Here is a 23444-nt window from a genome sequence, read left to right as displayed (position 1 = left end):
CCTGCTTATCTATGTTTCTTAAAATGTATGTGTGTATGTATGTATGTATGTATGTATGTATGTATGTATGTATGTATATATATGTGTATCTATATGTATATATATATCCGTCTAGGAGAAGCATAGCAGTAGGCTAGCGTGTCGTTTATTTGTCTGTCAGTTGTAAGAGGAGAAGGTTAGTGTATCTAAATTTCTATCTACTTATTGGAGGAAGAGGAAGAGGATAGTGTATGTGTGTGTGTGTGTGCGCGTGCATGCGGATCTGTCTATCTCTGTATCTGTATCTAAAGGGGGAGGAGGCTATTGTATCTGTCTATCAGTCTATGTATGCATGTAATGGAGGAGGAATAGGCTAGGATGTCTGTCTGTCTGTCTATCTATGAGATATAAATATATGTATAAATCTAATCAAGAACAAGTGGAGGCTAGGGTATCTGTCTCTCTGTGTGTCAGAGTAGGAGAAGACTAGTGTGTCTGTGTCTCTGTCTGTCTGAGAGTTATCTCTAACTATAACTAATGGAGAAGATGGATAATTCCCTTGTGTCTAGCTATCTGTTTGTTTCTCTAACAGTAGAAGGTTGAGTCTAGTGTGTGTATCCGTCAATCTCACTCTGTATCTATCTAATGGAGGAGGAGTTTACTGTGTTTATGAACATTCCTAATTGAGGAACAGGAAGAGGCTAGAATGTGTGTGTGTGTCTGTGTGTGTGTGTCTGTGTGTGTGAGTGTGTTTGTGTGTCCCTGTCTATGTATATATCTGTGTACCTATCTAATGGATTAGGAGCAGGTGGTTAGTATATATGGCTGATTCTAAATGGAGGAAGAGGCAAGTCGGTCTGTCTGTCTATATATTTGTGTGTCTGTCTGTGTGTCTGTCTAATGGAGGAAGCCTCCCAGGACTCGAACTACCTGGAGGGATGCCAATGACCACCCTGAGGCAGAAGAGAGTGCCCCAGAGCAGGCTGAGGGTTCCACAGGGTGGAAATTCACAGGCTTGCCTGGGTAGCACTCGCCCCCCGCATCTGCCTTCTCTGAAGCCGCCACCGCCCCGCCCCGCCCCGCCCTCTGTCCACAACTCGCCCGCCTCCCCAGAGCAGGCCTACAAGGAGACGTGCATGTCTTGTACCTAGAATAGCAGAGACCGATCGCAGGACCGACCAAGTGGGAGATGGGAGCAAATACAAGGGCTCGGTGGGGCAGCCCCGCCTCATCACTGCAGCCCATGACGGCACCACGCCAACATTCGTGGCGAAGGCTGACCCGCAAACATGCATACTGTCAACCTGGGGCAGGAGAGTCCGCCCCCAGGCCAGGCCGTTGTGGAGATGGGGGCAAAGTGATCTGCTCAGCAGAGGCAGTCCGCTCCCCGCGAAGTCCCTGTCCCCTGAACTAACGTCGCCTGCCTCCAAGGACCTTACCGAGAAGGAGAATTAAATCCCTCACATCTGGTGTAGCACAGGCCGCCCCAAAGCCAAGACAAGGATAGATGATAAGAGAATGACTACCTACCCGGGGCAGTCCCCTTTAACCGCAGTGCCGCCTCCGCCTCCACCCCCTAACTCTTCTCCTGACAGCCCCACACCCCCTAAACCGAGCAGGCTGAATTCAAAGGCATGAGACCTGTGAAACTTTGGGAGCGGAAGCCACCCATAACCCAGGGCACTAGGGAAATTGGGGAAAATCCTCTGGCTCTCGAGGGGCACCCGAGTCCTCAGTCACCGCCGCCGACCTCGTCCCCAGACCGTACCCCACCTCTAGTGTAACTATCTGTCTGACTGCCTGCCTGAAACCTTATCTACTGGAGGAGGCGTAGGCTACACTATGTTGGTGTCTGTCCTTTTACCTAATGGAGGAGAAGACGACAAGTATGTCTCTATCTTTGCCTGCCTGTCAATCTATCTATGTATCTATCCATCTATACAACTATGTATCTATCTATCTATCTATCTATCTATCTATCTATCTATCTATCTAACTCTCTATCTTTCTATTTATCTATCAATCTATCACCATTTCAATGTAGTATACGCATACAAGCAGGCTACTCTGCCTTTTTTATCTGTCGCTCTGTCGGTTGGGAGAGGGCTTTAGTGTGTCTATCTACCGAACTTTTTAATTGAGGAGTAGGAGAAGGCTAGCGTGTGTGTTTGTGTATGTGTGTGTGTGTGTGTGTGTCTGTGTCTGTGTTTCTCTCTGTCTGTCTATGTATGTAACTATCTACCTATATAATCGATCAGGAGGAGTAATTTAGGATATATATCTATTTCTAAATGGAGGAAGATGGTAGTAGTTTCTGTGTATTTATTGGTGTCTCTATCATTCTAATGGAGGAAGCGTCACAGTATTCGACCGACCTGGAGGAATGCCACTTGCCACCCTGAGGCAGCACAGGGTGCCCCTGAGCACGCTGCAGGGGGCCGCATGGTGGAAAATCACAGGCTTACCTGGCCACCAAGAGCTCCCAGATTTCGCCTTCCCTATAGCCGCCCCCGGGGTGCCCCCACACCGCCACATGATTACACCGCGCCCGCCTCCCGGGAGTAGTCCTACACGGAGATGTGCATCTCCAGTTCCTAGAGTAGTAGAGACCGACACCAGGATCGGCCAAGTTGGAGATGGGAGCAAATACACCGGCTCAGTTGGGCAGCCCCACCTCCGCACTGCAGCCTCTGACCACAGAGCGTCTTCCTCAGGGGGGCAGCTGCACCTGGAAACATGCATACTGTGAACCTGGGGCAGGAGAGGCTGCCCCCAGGCCTGGCCGTTGTGGGGATGGGAGCAAACTTATCGTCTCACTTGAGGCAGTCCGCTCCCCGAGATGTCCCTTTACCCCAAACTCACCTCGCCAGCCTCCAAGGACCCTGCTGACAAGGAGAATTAAATGCCGCACATCTGCGGTAGCAGAGGCCGCCCCGAGGCCAGGGGAGGTGTAGATGGGAGGAAAATGACCAACTCTCCGAGGGATCCCTCTTTAATGCTGTGCCGCCTCAGCCCCTGCCGACATCCTCTTCAGCTGACCCCACCACGCCAGCTCCCAGGGCAGGCTGACTTTAAAGGATTGAGTCCGTCGAACTTGGGGAAGTAGAGGGCTCCCCCAGGCAAGGCAGCTAGGGACATGTCACAAAATCCTCTGGCTCGCCAGGGGCACACTACTCCCCTGTCGCCACCCCCGATCCACGTCCCCAGACCGCACCCAGCCTATAGTGTGTCTGTCTGTCTGAGTGACTGACTGACTGACTGTCTATTGGAGGATGGGAAAGCTACTCTATGTGTGAGTCTGTCTCTTTATCCACAGAGGTGGAGCCAACTAGTATGTCTCTATTTGCCTGCCTATCTATGATTCTTTATATGTATGTATGTATGTATGTGTGTATGTATGTATGTATGTTTATATGTATGTATGTATGTACCTATATATGTATCAATCTATCTATTTATCCATCTAGGAGAAGCATAGCAGTACGCTAGCGTGTCATTTATTTGCCAGTCACTTGTAAGAGAAGAAGGTTAGTGTGTCTATATTTCTATCTACCTATTGGAGGAAGAGGAGGAGGCTAGAGTGTGTGTGAGTTTGTGCGCGCGTGCATGCGGATTTTTCTATGTATGTATCTGTATCTAAAGCAGGAGGAGGCTAATGTATCTGTCTATCAGTCTATGTATGCATGTAATGGAGGAGGAATAGGCTAGGATGTCTGTCTGTCTATCTATCTATGAGATATAAATATATGTACCTATATCTAATCGAGAACAAATGGAGGCTAGGGTATCTGTCTCTCTGTGTGTCAGAGTAGGAGAAGACTAGTGTGTCTGTGTCTCTGTGTGTCTGAGAGTTATCTCTAACTGTAACTAATAGAGAAGGTGGAAAATTCCCATGTGTCTTGCTATCTGTCTTTTTCTCTAACAGGAGAAGGTAGAGGCTAGTGTGTGTATCCGTCAATCACACTCTGTATCTAACTAACGGAGGAGGAGTTTACTGTGTATATGAACCTGCCTAATTGAGGAGCAGGAGGAGGCTAAAATGTGTGTGTGTGTGTGTGTGTGTATGTGAGTGTGTCTGTGTGTGCCTGTCTATGTTTTTATCTGTGTACCAATCTAATGGATGTGGAGCAGGGGGTTAGGATATATGGCTGTTTCAAATGGAGGAAGAGGCTAGTCAGGTCTGTCTGTCTATTTATTTGTGTGTCTGTCTGTGAGTCTGTCTAATGGAGGAAGCCTCCCAGGACTCGACCGACCTGGAGGGATGCCAATGACCACTGTGAGGCAGTAGAGAGCGCCCCAGAGCAGGCTGAGGGGGCCACAGGGTGGAAATGCACAGGCTTGCCTGGGTAGCCCTCGCCCCCCGCATCCGCATTTTCTGAAGCCGCCACCGCCCCTCCCCGCCCCGCCCCGCCCTCTGTCCACAATTCGCCCGCATCCCCGGAGCAGGCCTACATGGAGATGTGCATGTCTTGTACCTAGAATAGCAGAGACCGACCCCAGGACCGGCCAAGTGGGAGATGGGAGCAAATACAAGGGCTCGGTGGGGCAGCCCCGCCTCATCACTGCAGCCCATGACGGCACCATGCCAACCTTCGTGGCGCAGGTTGACCAGGAAACATGCATACTGTCAACCTGGGGCAGGAGAGGCCGCCCCCAGGCCAGGCCGTTGTGGAGATGGGGGCAAAGTGATCTACTCTGCAGAGGCAGTGCGCTCCCCACGAAGTTCCTGTCCCCTGAACTAACGTCGCCTGCCTCCAAGGACCTTACCGAGAAGGAGAATTAAATCCCTCACATCTGGGGTAGCAGAGGCTGCCCCGAAGCCAGGACAAGGGTAGATGTTATTAGAATGACTACCTACCCGGGGCAGCCCCCTTTAACCACAGTGCCGCCTCTGCCTCCACCCCCGAATCTTCCCCTGACCGCCCCACACCCGCACCCCAGAGCAGGCTGTATTCAAAGGCATGAGTCCTGTGAACCTGGGGAAGCGGAGGCCACCACCAAGCCAGGACTCTAGGGAAATTGGGGAAAATCTTCTGGTTCTCCAGGAGTACCCGAGTCCTCGGTCGCCGGCGCCGACCTCGTCCCTATCCCGCACCACGCCTCTAGAGTGTCTATCTGTCTGACTGCCTGATTGACTGCTTATCTACTGGAGGATATGGAGGCTACTCTATGTTGGTGTATGTCCTTTTACCTAACGGAGGAGAAGACGACAATTATGTCTCTATCTTTGCCTGCCTGTGAATCAATCTATGTATCTATCCATCTATCCAACTATCTATCTATCTATCAATCTATCTATCTATCTATCTATCTATCAATCTATTTATCTATCAATATGTCTCCCTTTCAATGTAGTATACGCATACAAGCAGGCTACTCTGCCTTTTTTATCTGTCTCACTGTCGATTGGAAGAGGGCTTTAGTGTGTCTATCTACTGAACTTTTTAATTGAGGAGTAGGAGAAGGCTAGCGTGTGTGTTTGTGTATGTGTGTGTGTGTGTGTGTGTGTGTGTCTGTCTTTCTGTCTGTCTGTCTATGTATGTAATTATCTACCTATCTAATCGATGAGGAGGAGTCATTTAGGATATATGTCTATTTCTAAATGGAGGAAGATGGTAGTGTTTCTGTGTATTTATTGGTATCTCTATCTTTCTAATGGAAGAAGCGTCCCAGTATTCGACCGACCTTGAGGAATGCCAGTTGCCACCCTGAGGCAGCACAGGGTGCCCCAGAGCAGGCTGAGCGGGACGCAGGGTGGAAATTCACAGGCTTACCTGGCCACCAAGTGCTCCCAGCTTTCGCCTTCCCTGTAGCCGCCCCCACCGCGCCCCCACCCAGCCACCTGACCACCCCGAGCCCGCCTCCCGGGAGTAGTCCTACACGGAGATGTGCAACTCCTGTTCCTAGAGTAGTAGAGACTGACACCAGGATCGGCCAAGTTGGAGATGGGAGCAAATAAACCGGCTCGGTTGGGCAGGCCCGCCTCCTCACTGCAGCCAATGACCGCAGAGCGCCTGCCTCAGGGGGGCAGCTGCACCAGGAAACATGCATACTGTGAACCTGGGGCAGGAGAGGCTGCCCCCAGGCCTGGCCGTTTTGGAGATGGGAGCAAACTTATCGTCTCACCCGAGGCAGTCGGCTCCCCGAGACGTCCCTTTACCCGAACTCATCTCACCAGCCTCCCAGGACCCTGCTTAAAAGGAGAATTAAATGCCGCACATCTGCGGTAGCAGAGGCCGCCCCGAGGCCAGGGGAGGGGTAGATGGGAGGAAAATGACCAACTCTCTGAGGGATCCCTCTTTAATGCTGTGCCGCCTCAGCCCCTGCCGACGTCCTCTTCAGCTGACCCCACCACGCCAGCTCCCAGGGCAGGCTGAATTTAAAGGATTGAGTCCGTCGAACTTGGGGGAGTAGAGGGCTCCCCCAGGCAAGGCAGCTAGGGACATGGCAGAAAATCCTCTGGCTCACCAGGGGCACTCTTTCCCTGTCGCCACCCCCGATCCACGTCCCCAGACCGCACCAAGCCTATAGTGTGTCTGTCTGTCTGAGTGCATAACTTGCTGACTGTCTATTGGAGTCTGGGAGAAGTTAGTATATGTGTGAGTCAGTCTGTATATCCACGGAGGTGGAGCCGACTAGTATATCTCTATTTGCCTGCCTATCTATGTTTCCTTAAATGTATGTATGTATGTATGTATGTATGTATCTATATATGTATCTATATATGTATCTATTTGTCCGTCTAGGAGAAGCATAGCAGTAGGCTAGCGTGTCGTTTGTTTGTCTGTCAGTTGAAAGAGGAGAAGTTAGTGTGTCTAAATTTCTATCTAACTATTGGGGGAAGAGGGGGAGTCTAGTGTGTGTGTGTGTGTGTCTGTGTGTGTGTTCGAGCGTGCATGCGGATCTGTCTATATCTGTATCTGTGTCTAAAGGGGGAGGAAGCTAATGTATCTGTCTATCAGTCTATGTATGCATGTAATTGAGGAGGAATAGGCTAGGATGTCTGTCTGTCTGTCTATCTATGAGATATAAATATATGTACCTATATCTAATCGAGAACAAGTGGAGGCTAGGGTATCTGTCTCTCTGTGTGTCAGAGTAGGAGAAGACTAGTGTGTCTGTTTCTCTGTGTGTCTGAGAGTTATCTCTAACTATAACTAATGGAGAAGATGGATAATTCCCTTGTGTCTAGCTATCTGTTTCTCTAACAGGAGAAGGTAGAGGCTAGTGTGTGTATCCGTCAATCTCACTCTGTATCTATCTAATTGAGGAGGAGTTTAGTGTTTTTATGAACCTGCCTAATTGAGGAGCAGGAGGAGGCTAAAATGTGTGTGTGTGTGTGTGTGTGTGTGTCTGTGTGTGTGTGAGTGTGTCTGTGTTTGCCTGTCTATGTATATATCTGTGTACCTATCTAATGGATTAGGAGCAGGTGGTTAGGATATATGGCTGTTTCTAAATGGAGGAAGAGGCTAGTCAGTCTGTCTGTCTATTTATTTGTGTGTCTGTCTGTGTGTCTGTCTAATGGAGGAAGCCTCCCAGGACTCGACCGACCTGGAGGGATGCCAATGAACACCCTGAGGCAGCAGAGAGCGCCCCAGAGCAGGCTGAGGGTTCCACAGGGTGGAAATTCACAGGCTTGCCTGGGTAGCACTCGCCCCCCGCATCCGCCTTCTCTGAAGCCGCCACAGCCCCGCCCCACCCCGCCCTCTGACCACACCGTGCCCGCCTCCCCGGAGCAGGCCTACAGGGAAATGTGCATGTCTTGTACCTAGAATAGCAGAGACCGACCCCAGGACCGGCCAATTGGGAGATGGGAGCAAATACAAGGGCTCAGTGGGGCAGCCCCGCCTCATCACTGCAGCCCATGACAGCACCACGACCCCCTTCGAGGCGAAGGTTGACCCGCAAACATGCATACTGTCAACCTGGGGCAGGAGAGGCCGCCCCCAGGCCAGGCCGTTGTGGAGATGGGGGCAAAGTGATCTGCTCAGCAGAGGCAGTCCACTCCCTGCGAAGTCCCTGTCCCCTGAACTCACGTCGCCTGCCTCCAAGGACCTTACCGAGAAGGAGAATTAAATCCCTCACATCTGGTGTAGCACAGGCCGCCCTGAAGCCAAGACATGGGTAGAGGTTAGGAGAATGACTACCTACCCGGGGCAGCCCCCTTTAACCGCAGTGCCGCCTCCGCCTCCACCCCCTAACTCTTCTCCTGACAGTCCCACGCCCGCTAACCAGAGCAGGCTGAATTCAAAGGCATGAGACCTGCGAACCTGTGGGAGCGGAGGCCACCCCCAAACCAGGCCGCTAGGGAAACTGGGGAAAAACCTCTGGCTCTCCAGAGGCACCCGAGTCCTCGGTCTCCGCCGCCGACCTCGTCCGCAGACCGTACCCCACCTCTAGTGTGTCTATCTGTCTGACTGCCTGCCTGACTGCTTATCTACTGGAGGAGGTGTAGGCTAATCTATGTTGGTGTCTGTCCTTTTACCTAATGTAGGAGAAGACGACAAGTATGTCTCTATCTTTCCCTGCCTGTCAATCAATCTATGTATCTATCCATCTATCCATCTATCTATCTATCTATCTATCTATCTATCTATCTATCTATCTATTTATCTATCAATCTATCTCCCTTTCAATGTAGTATACACATACAAGCAGGCTACTCTGACTATTTATCTGTCCCTCTGTCGGTTGGAATAGGGCTTTAGTGTGTCTATCTGCCGAACTTTTTAATTGAGGAGTAGGAGAAGGCTAGCGTGTGTGTTTGTGTATGTGTGTGTGTGTGTGTGTGTCTGTATATGTAATGGAGGAGGAGGCGACTAGTATGCTTCTCTGTTTGCCTGCGTATCTATCTATCTGTCTGTCTATCAAATATCCATCTATCTATCTATCTATCCATCTATCTATCTATCTATCTATCTATCTATGTATCTATTTATCTTTCTATCTTTCTGTCTTTCTATCTATTTATCTATCTATCTCCCTTTCAAAATATTATACGCATACAAGTGGCTACTGTGCCTTTTTTATCTGTCTCTCTGTCGGTTGAAAGAGGGGTTTTGTGTGTCTATCTACCGAAATTTTTAATTGAGGAGTAGGAGAATGCTAGCGTGTGTGTTTGTGTATGTGTGTGTGTGTGTGTGTGTCTGTCTGTCTTTCTGTCTTTCTGTCTGTCTGTCTATGTATGTAACTATCTAATCGATGAGGAGGAGTAATTTAGGATATATGTGTATTTCTAAATGGAGGAAGATGGTAGTGTTTCTGTGTATTTATTGGTGTCTCTATCGTTCTAATGGAGGAAGCGTCCCAGTATTCGACCGACCTGGAGGAATGCCAGTTGCCACCCTGAGGCAGCACAGGGTGCCCCAGAGAAAGCTTAAGGGCCAGCAGGGTGGATATTCACAGGCTTACCTGGCCACCAAGAGCTCCCAGGTTTCGCCTTCCCTTTAGCCGCTACTGCCGCGCCCCCGCCCTCCCCCTGAACACGCGCCCGCCTCCCGGGAGTAGTCCTACACGGAGATGTGCACCTCCTGTTCCTAGAGTAGTAGAGACCGACACCAGGATCGGCCAAGTTGGAGATGGGAGCAAATACAGCAGGCCCGCCTCCTCACTGCAGCCTCTGACCACAGAGCGCCTGCCTCACGGTGGCAGCTGCACCTGGAAACATGCATACTGTGAACCTGGGGCAGGAGAGGCTGCTCCCAGGCCTGGCCATTGTGGAGATGGTAGCAAACTTATCGTCTCACCCGAGGCAGTCTGCTCCCCAAGACGCCCCTTTACCCCGAACTCTCCTCGCGAGCCTCCCAGGACCCTGCTGACAAGGAGAATTAAATGCCGCACATCTGCGGTAGCAGAGGCCGCCCCGAGGCCATGGGAGGGGTAGATGGGAGGAAAATGACCAACTCTCCAAGGGATCCCTCTTTAATGCTGTGCCGCCTCAGCCCCTGCCGACGTCCTCTTCAGCTGACCCCACCATGCCAGCTCCCAGGAGCAGGCTGACTTCTAAAGGCGTGAGTCCTTCGAAGTTGTGTGAGTAGAGGGCGCCCCCAGGCAAGGCAGCTAGGGACATGGCAGGAAATCCTCTGGCTCGCCAGGGGCACACTATTCCCCTGTCGCCACCCCCGATCCACATCCCAATACCGCACCCAGCCTATAGTGTGTCTGTCTGTCTGAGTGCCTGATTGAGTGACTGTCTATTGGAGTATGGGAGAAGCTAGTCTATGTGTGAGTCTGTCTGTTTATCCACGGAGGTGGAGCTGACTAGTATATCTCTATTTGCCTGCCTATCTATGTTTCTTTATTTGTATGTATGTATGTATATATGTATTTATATATGTATGTATGTATATATATGTATGTATCTATATATGTATCTATCTATGTATGTATTTATCCGTCTAGGAGAAGCATAATAGTAGGCTAGTGTGTCGTTTATTTGTCTGTCAGTTGTAAGAGGAGAAGGTTAGTGTGTCTATATTTCTATCTACCTATTGGAGGAAGAGGAGGAGGCTAGTGTGTGTGTGTGTGTGTGTGCGCGCGCGTGCATGAGGATCTGTCTATCTATATATCTGTATCTAAAGGGGGAGGAGGCTAATGTATCTGTCTATCAGTCTATGTATGCATGTAATGGAGGAGGAGTAGGCTAGGATTTCTGTTTGTCTGTCTATCGATGAGTTATAAATATATGTACCTATATCTAATCAAGAAGAAGGAGTAGGCTAGGGTATCTGTCTCTCTGTGTGTCAGAGTAGGAGAAGACTAGTGTGTCTGTGTCTCTGTGTGTCTGAGAGATATCTCTATCTATAACTAATGGAGAAGATGGAGGATTCCCATGTGTGTAGCTATCTGTCTGTTTCTCTAATAGGAGAAAGTAGAGGCTCATGTGTGTATCCGTCAATCTCACTTTCTATCTATCTAATGGAGGAGGAAGTTACTGTGTCTATGAACCTGCGTAATTGAGGAGCTGGAGGAGGCAAGTGTGTGTGTCTGTGCGTGTTTGTGTGTGTGTGTGTGTGTGTGTTTGTGTGTGTGTGTGTGTGTGTGTCTGACTATGTATTTATCTCTCTACCTATCTAATGGATGAGGAGCAGGAGTTTAGGATATATGGCTGTTTCTAAATGCAGGAAGAGAATAGTCAGTTTGTCTGTCTATTAATTTTTCTGTCTGTCTGCCTGCCTAATGGCAGAAGCCACCCTTGACTTGAACGTCCTGGAGGGATGCCAATTGCCAACCTGTGGAAGCAGAGAGCGCCCCCACAGCATTCTTTGGGGGACACTGGTTGGAAATCCACAGTCTTGCCTGGGCAGCCTGCACCCCCATCTTCTGCCCCTCCCCCACCCAGCCCCCTGACCAGCCCGCACCTGCCTCCCAGGAGCCGGCAAACACAGATGACTGAACCTCTTGTACCTAGGGTACCAGTGACCGACTCCAGAACCGGCCAAGGAGTAGATGGGAGCCTATACACGGGCTCAGTGTGGTAGTCCTGCCTCCTCACTGCAGCCTCTGACCACATCACGCCCACCACTGGGGGGCATTCTCACCTGGAAAGATGCATACTGTGAACCTGGGGCAGGAGAGGCTGCCCCCAGGCCAGATCATTGTGGAGATGGGAGCAAAATGATCACCTCACCGGGGCAGACCCCTTGCTTCCTGTGCTACTGGCTGTTTTTGTTGTAGCATATTATTAATAGTTTCTATGGGTCAAGAATCCAGGCATTACGTACTTCAGTCCTGCTTCAGGGTTTGTCATGAGGTTGTAACTAAGGCGTCATTCAGGGCTAGGGTCTTTTGTGAACACTCAACTTGGGACGTTTACACCTCCAAGCTTACATCATCGTTGACAGAGTTTAGTTCCTTTAGGTCTGTTGGACTGAAGGCCAAAAACGGCTTCTCGCTTTGTGAAAGTGTGCAAGTGAAGAATGCATTAGAATGTCTAATAGTAAGATGGAATACACAGTTTTACGATATACAATCATAAAAGTGATAACCTCTCACTATTGCCATAGTCTATGGATTAGGTCCCACCCACACTCATAAAGTCAAGGCGTTACACAAATTCATGAATGTCAAAAGGCAAGAGTAATTGGTGGTTATTTTTAAACTTGTAACTACTACAGCCCTTTCCACCTGTGTGTCTCCCACATCTGGGTTAGGAGCTACCTTTCTATGCATTAAACTCACCCAGTTATTGGGTATATCAATCATATTATAATTATACATATTTTTTCCCTGCTAGCATATAAACTCCATGAGGACAGAAATAGCCTATCTCTGTTATTTCTTTATGTTACTTCATGTAAAGTAAACTTTTATTGACTGTTTATTTGTTCCTTTGAATAGGAATCATTTATCTCTATTTTCAGTGCTTAGTACATTAGCTGTTACACTGTAGACATTCAACACAGGTTTGTCAAAAGACTGCTTAGATGAAAAATGTTATTATTGAGATAGTTCAGAAGAATTTTATTCAGAAAAAAAGAATTTCACTGTAAATTTAACATTCAGAGTCACTCCTTAAAATAGCAGTAACCAGGGTTACAAATATCCACATATAAAGATAATAGCACAGACAGCATTAGACTGCAGGGGCAGAAAGGGATTTCCCAAAGAACAAGAGCTATTCTGTGAATCACATGTCTCCTGCTTCTCTGATACAGCTGCACATACTCTGGATTATGGCGAGGGAAGTTGTACACCTCAAACCACAGGCTTAACTTCTCAGTATACACCAAGGCCACGCAGCCATGCCCTGTGAAGCAAAAACAAACGCCATTGCTGGCATTCTGCTCTCCATTCCCTCCCATTTACCAGGCAGGTTGCATTGGCTGCAGCTTGGGCACCGCCACTTCTGGAGTGGTTATGTTCCCTTGTCCCTGAAAACTGAAGATGGTACTTTCCTATAGAAATAATACTATACACTTGACTGGCTTCCTGGGCCAGCCTACAGTATAGATCTAACTCAATAAATATCCATATTACCTTTTTTGCATTCAAAGTTCTAGAATTCAACATTAGGCAAATTTATCTGAACTACCATATTCTGTCTACATTATAGGTTAAATAGACTAGGTTGGAGCCTGAGCAATAATTGTAAACCTCCGTCTAAAACATGGTTCTCTCTGATATTCATTAATTAATTCATTAATTTAATGAATTTTTATGAGGACATTCCCATGCACAGCTAGAGCATCATCACTGTGCGGTTGTTAGAGCCCCAGGTAGATGGCAGCACCAGAATGAGACACACTTATACAAACTGATAATTACAATTTAATGTAGAGTTTGTGTGAGAGGAGAGGTGAGCATGCAGTGCTCTGGGGGCTCTGGGGCACCAAAGAGGGAGTCTGACTAATGGAGACTTGACCATATCTTGAAGAATTAAGGAAGAATTTATCCTAAATAGAAGGGTGTGCGCTGCATTTTAAGTCAGAGGAATGCCACATGCAAAAGCCACAAAGTTCTGAAAGGCATGGTGTTATTTAAAAATGACCAGAAGAAATCCAGTCGTGATAGATAATGAGAAATGATGGGAGATGCAGAAAACAGTTGTCAGAGCCTTGACTGAAAAGGTTCTATGATCAAGAGTGAAAATATTTCAAGAAGGGCTTCAGTGAAGTTTATGCGGAAGAGTGACTGGGTATGATTTGTTTTGTAGGAACTTTGGGAGCAGAAATATCCATTAGAAATCTCCTGAAAATGTCCAAATGTGAAACAATGATAGTCTTATTTTGGCAATGGCAGCAGCAGAGTTGAAAAGGAGGATGTTCATGCAAGAGACAGTCCTGAAGTAGACATATCAGAATCTGATGGCCAACTAGGGAGGCAGCGGCAGAGGACAGGAAGGATAACAGTGTTGGAAGAAATGGGGAAAGAAGAGTAGAGGATACTGCAGAGATTTGTGTTCGAGGAGCTTAGGAAATGTGCTCATGAAATATGAGACAATGAGCTGAATTGGAGTGATAGATAACGAATAGGTATTGCTTGGAGTGGAATTACAGGTTTAAAACTTAGGAACCTACATGATTTTCTGAAAATCTCTTCCAAGTTTCAGTATCTCCTTTTACTTATTTCATATCTTGGGGCCCAAAGGAGTGACTGATTTTCATTTTATTCTCAAATGTGCCTTCTGGACAATAGACACCAACTCAATTCAGTGTTCCTTTGGAATCTAAGCGAGGCAGAATGACCATCCCTGCCTTGGGCCCCCACTCTACTCCCTGAAGACAGTTTTATTTGTGTTTGTTTTAATGAAAAGTTGTCAAGACCTGGATCTTATATGATGTATGATTTTGGCACCCAGAATAAATGGATAAATGAATGAATAAGCTGGGTTCTGGTTCAAGATGGTGGTATAGGAAAACCTTGAACTAACCTCCTCCCAGAGACATACACAATTACACCTACATAAAGAATAATTCTTTCTGAGGATTACCTGAGGGCTGATTGAAAAGCTTCTGCACAAGGAAAGATAGAGGGACAACACAGAGATGGGTAGGAGAGAAAGAGACATGGTATCAATGGGAACCCCACCCTGAGGCTGCAACTTGTAGTGGGAAGGGATATCACTGAGGGGCCAGCATGCGGACGCATCCATCATGAGAAATTGTGGAAAAAACAGTCATTTAAAGGGCACCTAGACTATGTGTGAAGGAAATCCATTTACTAGCCCTAGAATATCTGCCAAACAGGCAGGGAGCTGCTAGAAGTCTCTTTGGGCTTGGAGGTGCTCAGGAGTACTATGTTTTGCATTCTTCCAAAACCTTGATCGTGCCAGGGGGAGCATGGTCCAGGCAGTCTAGCCAGCTTGCCAAGGTTACCGCAGAGTGCCCCAGGACCCTAGCACACACCAGGTACAGCCATTCCCCCAAGGCAGCCCTGGTACAACATGCCCTTGTCTCCCCTGCCCATACCCATTCCAAAACCATCTGTCTCACCAAGGCTGCCCCATCACAGCACACCCCAGGACCCCAGGTCCAGATCTTTTATAACTCAAGACATTCCACCAAGGCAGCCCTGTTGCAGTATGCCTGGGACCTCTGTACAGGACTGCACACACTCCATCTCCAGCCAGCCAAAGCTGCCCAGAACATACAGTCTACACCAGGAATGTGCCTACATATACAATGCCATGCTTTCAAAACCAGGCGAAGTAACTATTTTGCCTAATTCATAGAAACAAACACAGAAAGTCAAACAAAATGAGGAGAGAGAGGAATATGTTCTGGGAAAAGAACAAGCTAAAACCCCAGAAAAACCCTGATGAAATGGAGATAAGCAATTTACCTGATAAAGAGTTTAAAATAATGTTCATAAAAATGCTCACCAAACTTGGGAGAATGAAGGAGAAAAGATCTTCAACAGAGTTAGAAAATAGAAAAAAGAACCAATCAGACCTGAAGAATATACTAACTGAAATTAAAAACTTACTATAGAGAATCAACAGCACAAGAGATGACACGGAAGAGCAGATCAGAGAGCTGGAAGATGGGAGACAATTTTAAAAGATAAGAATAGTTTAAGGGACTTCTGGGCCAACAATAGGTATACTAACATTCTCATTATAGGGGTCCCAGAAAAAGAAGAGAGAGAAATGGATAGAAAACTTATTTGAAGAATAATTACTGAAAATTTTCCTAACCTGGGGAAGGAGACAGATTTTCAGGTCAGAAGTTCAGAGTCTCAAATAAAATGAATTAAAAGGGATCACCACCAAGGCATATAATAAAAATGGCAAAAGTTAAAGAGAGAATTTTAAAGGCAGCAAGAGAAAAGCAGAGAGTCACATATAGGGGGCCCCCATTAAGTTAGCATCTAATTTTTTAGCAGAACATTTGCAGGACAGAAGGGAGTGACATGGTGTGTTTAAAGTGCTGAAGGGAAAACACAGTCAAGAATACTCTACCAGGTAAGACTGTCATTCAGAACTGAAGGAGAGAGAGAGCACTTCCCAGACAAGCAAAAAGTAGAGGAGTTCATCACCACTAAAGCAGCCTCATAAGAAAAGTTAAAGGATCTTAAGTGGAAAAGAAAAGGCCATAACTAGAAATAAGAAAATAAATGGAAAAAAAAAAAAACAAACACTCACTGGTAAAGGCAAATATATAGCAAAGGCAGTGATCACAACGTTCAGCATGAAGACTAAAAGACAAAAGCAATAAAATCACTGATACCTACAATAAGCAGCTAAGGGATGCACAAAATAAAAGATGTAAAATATAACATCAAGAACATAAGATCTGGGGAAGGAGGTAAAAATGTAGTACTTTTAGAAGGCATTTGACTTAAGTGACCATCAGCTTATTAAATTAAGTGCTATATGAATAGGTTGATATTCACAGACCTCATGGTAACCACAAACTAAAATGCACAATAGATACATGACAAATAACACTAAAGGGATTTGTCAAACCATAAGGGAAGAGATTAAGAAAAAAGAGAGTGGACCCAAATAAAATCAGAAGTGAAAGAGAACTTACAACTGAGCACAGAAATGCAAACAATCATAGGAAACTACTGTGAACAATTATACACCAACTTTTCCGAAGAAGACATACTGATGGCCAGTAGGCACATGAAAAGATGCTCAATATCACTTCAACAGGGAAATGCAAATCAAAACCATAATGAGATGCTACCTTACATTTGTCAGACTGGCTTGTATCAAAAAAAAAAAAAAAACAAGAAATAACAGGTATTAGTGTGGATGTGGTGAAAAGGGAACCCTTGTGCACGGTTGGTGGGAAGATAAATTGGTATAGCCCCTACGGAAAATCATATGGAGGTTCCTCAAAAAATTAAAAGTGGGACTACCATACATTCAGCAATTTCACTCCCGGGTTTTTATCCAGAAGGAACAGAAACACTAACTTGAAAAGATACATCCAGTTCATTGTTCATTGCAGCATTATTTACAATAGCCAAGATATGGAAGCAGCCCAAGTGCTCATTGATAGATGAGTAAAGAAGATGTGGTGTATAAATATACAATAGACTATTACTCAGCTCTAAAAAGAATGAAGTCTTGCCTTGGCAACTTCATGGATGAACCTGGAGGATATTATGCTAAGTGAAATAAGCCAGACAAAGACAAAAATACTTTATGATTTCACTCATATGTGAAATCTAAATAACAAATGAACAAATATGACAAAACAGAAACAGATTCATAGACTCAGAGAAAAAACTGGTGATTGCTAGAGGGTGGGGCATGGGGTGGATGAAATCGATGAAAAGGATTAAGAGGTACAAATTTTCAGTTATAAAATAAGTCAACAGGATATAATACACAGCACAGAGAGTATAGCCAGTAATATTGTACTAATTTTGTACGGTGACCAATGGTAACTACACTTACTGCTGTGATCATTCCATAATGATCCAGTCACTGTGTTGTGCCTTGATACTTATATATATTGTAAGTCAATTATACTTCAGTTAACAAAAAAGAAGAAATAAACTGCAGTGTTTGCCATCGTTCCTAGTCTTTTAATTCAGTATCAGTAAGGAATAAACTGGAGAAGTAGAAACAGTAGCAATATCGATGTATTTTTTGTTTTTATATTACAAATCAAAGGCTTACTTACAGGGAGTTAGCTTGTGGGGCTGGATAAGCAGTTCCTGCCAGGCCGTCTCTGCTCCTGGTGCTGGCCTGACGTTCAGAGAGTGGGCAGTTGGGAAGCGACAGTCACCAAGCAGACTAGAATCACATGAGGATGCGCTGGAACCTCATAAGGATGGATGGAAATCCATGTTCGTTCTTGCTGCTTCTGACTTGGTGATGTGGGTAATCTGCAGAAGCTGAGACCCTTCGTCACAGAGCCAAAAACATACACCTGACCCAGGCACTGCTTCATACAAGTGTGGTCCGTTCCCAGACTGGCTTTGAAAGCTTTTTTAAATACAACTTGGACATCATGTTCTACGGTTTTTGTTACTTTCACACAAGCTAGAGAAGCAGCCCCATGTCCTTCAATCACACTAACTTGGTTCTTTCCTAATCTTGGGTAAGCCTCAGAAAGCTTAGCTCTGTCACTGACAGGACATCACTGCGGCAGCTGTGCTCCTGAGCATTTATGCCGCCCAGACTGCACTGGCTCTTCACTGCTCACTTCCCACTTGTTTATTACTTCACACTGATGACTTGCAACTGTGTCTTTCTGAGCCTTTTTCATACTTCTCAAGCTCTCAAATTTAGCCTCAATCTTCTAACATGGGCTATAACCTTATCTATTCTATCTCAGAGAATATAAGAAATAAAATCATGTGAAGTTCCTGGATTTCTTTTCCTTCTCTGTGGCCTCAGAGAAGAAGTATCTGAATCCTCTCCTAGGCAAGTTACTTTCCTAAAACTGGTGATAGGACTTCACTACCTCAACAATCTCTTCTTTCTTTTGAATCTTTTCTCTCTTCCCCTCCACTAAACTTATATACATGTTCACATCATCCATTTCCTTAAAAATGTATCTTGAGTCCCACCCCTATTCCTTTTTTAAACGAGCTTCCACCACAACCACTCTATGAAAAGTCCTAAAAACAAATAACCTCCTAACTGGTAAATGTAACAGCCTCTTTCCTGTTGTCATTCTCCCTGGCCTTTCTGCAACCTGTGGCCAAGTTTCCATCTTAACGCTGTCATCTTCGATCACTCCCCAGTCTCCTTTGTCATCACCTTTCCTGGCTCCTAAATGTAGGATTCTCTCAAGATGATCAATATTCTTTCCTTGGCCTACTTACCCTAAGCTATTCCTTTTGTGATCCCTTAAGAATTCAAAGGGTTCCTTTATGTGAATAATTGTCCAACAAAGATATAATTCAAGCCACATATGTGACTTTAATCTTCCTAGTAGCCACCACAGAAAAAGTAAAAGAAACATTAATTTATCATACTTTAATTGAATATACCCATGATACATTTTAACATGTAATCAATTAAAAATTACTAATGAAATATTTTACATCCTTTATTTGTAACATGTCTGTCAATATCCATTGTATACTTTACACTTAGAGCACATCTCAGCTGGTAGTAGTCTTATTTCAAGCACTCACTAGTCTCATGAAGCTAGTAGCCACTGTCTTGGGCATTCCAACTCTGGAATCTACAAACCTGTCCTGAATTCTGAGTTCCACAGCTGGAATCCAACTGCTACTAAGATCTAACATTCATCCTCTTGTATAATCTGTCACTCATAGTGGTAGCAATTATCTGTAAAAATATGAGACAAAGATTTTACCCCATTACTCACATATCTTTATGGCTTTCTACTTGCCGAATGAAAGGCAGCATGATGAGCATAAATCTTGGAGTCACAGATAATTAGACAGATAATTGAATCCAGGCTTCATGGCTAATTTGTATGCAATTTGGGACAAGTTACTTAACCTTCGTGAGAGTCTGTTTTCTCATCTAAAATGGGGAACACAGTCTTTCCTTCTGGGTTTGTTATAGGAAGACGATGCTATTATTTCTTGCACAGTGCATGACCCATAGTAATGTCACAATAAATGGTAACTGCCTAACCCCACCTCCCAATCAGCACAGGAACGTTTTTTTCTGTAAATTCTATTCCTTTCGGTTCACCTCAGCATGATTACATGCAGCAAAGGAGAACCTGCTGGTAGGCAGGCAGGCAGTTTCATCCTAATGCAGTTATGAATACTAGGACTTTTTCTTTTTCATCCAGTTGTAGCTTCTATTCCTTTCCCTTTGGAAAGGATGTCTTTCTCTCTTCTACACAAATGCCTTCAATTACTTAGTATGGAAGTAATCCTAGACAACTTACTTTCCTGAGCATCAGATTCCTCATCTGAAAAAAGGAACCAGTAGTATTATTTCCTAGGATTTATGCAGGAGTTAAAGCAGACAACTTACTTAAAGTGTCTCCAGCGCACAGAAAGCACTGCTTTATCAATGGTGCAGTCAGTATAGTATCGTTACTGTTGTGCTGTTATTTTACCTCCCTAACATCTCTGTTTTCCTAGATATGCATTCTTTGCCTCTTTATTTGTTCTTAATAGACTTCGGTCTATTTTACCTTAAATTATAGATCTGAACACAGTACCAACCATGGTCCTACCAATGTAAAACACCATGGGACTGTTTCACTTATTGGTCTGGATATTTTACTTTTCTTTCAACATAAATGTTACCCATTCTTAGTGTCTTTATCACACCATTGGATCATACTACCCCAAATAATTCCCTAGGTTCTTTTCTTCCTTTCTTTGAAAAGCCCGAAATTTTATTTGTATTAAAAAAGAAGAAAAAATGCTCCAAACCCGAGATGGAGGTGGGGGTGTCGCTGGAGGTCAGAAGGACAGGGAGAAAGCTTGGTAGCCTACGTTGGTGAAGACATCCACCCTGCAGCTGTTGCCTGTGGCTGACAGGACCTTGCACTTGGGCTGATGCTTAATGGCTGAGGCTGAGTCTTAGCAGCCCTGGGGAGGAGCCAGGCACCCGGGCCTTGAGCTCCTCACTTAGCTGCCACTGGCTGACGCAGTGACCCTGGCAGCTGATAGAATCAGATCCTGGTAGAAGGTGACGTGCTTCTGTGGTGCCTGCATAGGGAAGATGGTGGTGGGTGTGGAGGATCGGAGGTGCCAGAGGGTGAGCGCTGGGGCACCTACACCGACCATCCAGTCTGAGTCAGTTGCCAAACATCAAATCCAGCACCCACTGTGGGGCCTCGAGCACGCCTCGTGCTTGTAGACCTCGGTAGTCTGGACCTCCTTGGCCGGGCGGAGGTCCCAAAGCCGCACAGCCCCATCCTCGTCACCTGACAGCACCTCGGGGCTCCGCTCCAGCAGTGCCAGGCAGTGGATGTAGTCGGTGTGGCCCGGAGGGCCCGCCTGAAGGTCCCCATCTCAAGGTCCATCGAATGCAGCTGACAGTCTCCCCCAGCCAGGAAGAGGGATTTCTCCTTGGGGAGGAGAAGCAAAGCACTGACCTCAGGTACTTCCAGGCTGGTCCTGTGTGGGGGCTGACGTAAGGAACAACAGCTCCTTACAGCCCTTCTCGAGGATCTCTGCCCAAAGCCAGGCTTTCGCCTCCCCATCCCCAGCACCGAGCAGATGTTGATCAGTGCAGACCATGCTGTAGACAGGCCCATCGTGGGCTTGGAAGGTCACCACGGGCTTCTTACTTTCCTCTCTGGCCTTGGAGCTCAAAGCAGCAGACAAGCTAAAGACGGCTATCTGCCTGTAAGTGTTGCCAGCTGCCAGGAACAGGGTGAGACTCTCTGGGAGAAAATGGTCCTGTGCAGCCCGGGCAGAGCCGTAAACGTTTCCGCCTGAGCCGGAGGCCCCGCGTGCGGCACCGCTCGCTCCACCTCCAGAACTAAAAGTCCCAGAGCGCCCGCGGGCCAGGCAGCCCCACGGGTCCGCCAGCGCCAAAGGGCGTCTCCCCTTAGCGGCGCCCCGCCTCCCAGCACCGCCGATGCGCACCCAGAGCCCCAGGAGCGGAGGACCCCGCCAAGAGGAACCCAACACTGGGCGGCGCCCACCGCGGCCGCGCTGCCCCCGACCCCCACCGCCACCCCCACCCCACTGGGCGGAGCTGCCTTCCAGCCGCGTGCCATCCGTCTTCCGTGCCCGCGCTCCGAGGGGTTCTTCATGTAAACAATTTTACACCTGTCTTTTCTCATATATCCTTTTGGTTTCATTTTAAGCTAAAAGTAAGACTTTTAATTTATCTGCATTAAATTGTATTTTTCTGAGTGGGCTTTTTGTTTTAGCCTGTTTAGAACTTTAAGAATCTTTAACCTGTTATCCAACAAATTATATTTTAATCATAACTTTAGGTCATCTGCACATTTGACAAGTCCCTTTTCTAAATCTTCAGTCACACCATGATTGTTGACTAGGATGTAGATGAGAATTAACATTTCAACATTGTATTTATAATCCATCAGAGGAAATGAAGCCCTAACATACGGCGCCAATGGTGGGGCTCCAGGGCAAGGGATTGAATTTGGGTATGATTCCTCCATTATAACCTTTAACAACCAGTATTCAGGTAAACTCCTAAATCCTTTGATTTGCCTTGATTTTAGAAATTACTCTCAAATGTTTTCTCATTCTTACCTACACAAAATGTATGCAACACATCAGGCCTTGCAGGTTTAGGGTTGTAGCTGAGAGGAGCAATAGAAGACACTAACATTTAGTAACATCATACCCTACATTTAGAAGGAAAACCAAAGAGATTATTATTTTCAGGCATAGAATCCAGCTTGTCAGTCTCCATGGAGCTGGTTGACAGACTCCTAGAGGCATATCACTTTAAAAAAGGAATTAATAAACTTAAAAAAAGGAATTAACATTCTCTAGTGACAGTGACACTTTTGAGATGCAAAGGGTGGTCTGTTAATAATTTCACCAAGTCATTAGGCATAAACAAGACTGCAAGGGAAATCCTCATTTTCCTGACTCATATTTTATGCTCAGTAAAATGGATATTTAAGTAATTGAATTGCACTTTAGAATTGAGTGGAGATTTAGAAGTCACTTTGTTCACCTTTTCTCTGCATGCAAAAAACATCTGACTCAGTCCAACCTCTCACAGTCCATGTTACAACACCCCTGAATTGATGATTTTTCAGTCTCCTTGAATGAATGCTTTCAGTGCTAAGCATGGTGGCACTATCTGGAGGGGTAGTGAAAAGGCTTCCAGAGGGTTTAGCAGTTTTATGTATTACAGTTCTCCTAGATAGAAGTCCTTCCTGGAACTTGTTCTTGGTAATTCACCTTCTAGAAATTTGAAAGTTAAATTGGTGTCCACTTGGTAGTGTCCCAGCTATTTGAAGACAGTTATCACATGGTCAGAGTTAGATGAGTGATATGATGGATGAATACCACAATGTACATTTCCCCAAAATTGCTTTTAAAATGCTACCAGTTTGAGAGGCATTTGTGTTTAGGATCAGGTCCCCCTCGAGGTGTAATACGGTTATCTGAATTGTTTTTCCTGGCATATGACTGCTACTGGCAAATTCAGTGGATGCTATATTGCATTTATTTGGAAATGGAGATGCATAGTGAGTGGACAAAGAGTGTAGACTCCTCAGTCAATGTGTATTGAAGTGAAGTGTTTAGTCACTTGCTTATCTTTTGGTGAAATTCTCTTATACTCTTAAAATATTTCATGTTGAAATATTTAACCGTGCCGCACTTCCTTCAACAACTTGTCTTAATTCTTTAATATGAGATCAAATATTAACTTTTCTGGGAAACTTGCTTGAACTCTACACTGTTTTACGTCCTCTTTTATTTACTGTTCTAGTTCCCCATGCACTGTGTCTTCTCCTTCTTCTTCTTCTTTTGTTCTTTTATTGGGGGTAATTAGGTTCATTTATTTACTAATGGATGTACTGAGGATTGAACACAGGACCTTGTGTACACTAAGCAGTCACTCTACCACTGAGCCATACCCTCCCCACTGCGTCTTCTCATCCTCATTATCACACTTA

General features: G+C 45.9%; 1 pseudogene; it reads right to left on the bottom strand.

The window, feature by feature from the left end:
- Positions 1–19560: 19560 nt before the first annotated feature.
- On the bottom strand, positions 19561–21590 carry LOC116667781 (annotated as a pseudogene).
- Between the last annotated feature and the right edge of the window lie 1854 nt (positions 21591–23444).

Source organism: Camelus ferus, chromosome 12 (assembly GCF_009834535.1).
Source record: "Camelus ferus isolate YT-003-E chromosome 12, BCGSAC_Cfer_1.0, whole genome shotgun sequence".
Taxonomy (NCBI): Eukaryota; Metazoa; Chordata; class Mammalia; order Artiodactyla; family Camelidae; genus Camelus; species Camelus ferus.
This window is presented reverse-complemented; position numbering and strand designations above follow the sequence as displayed.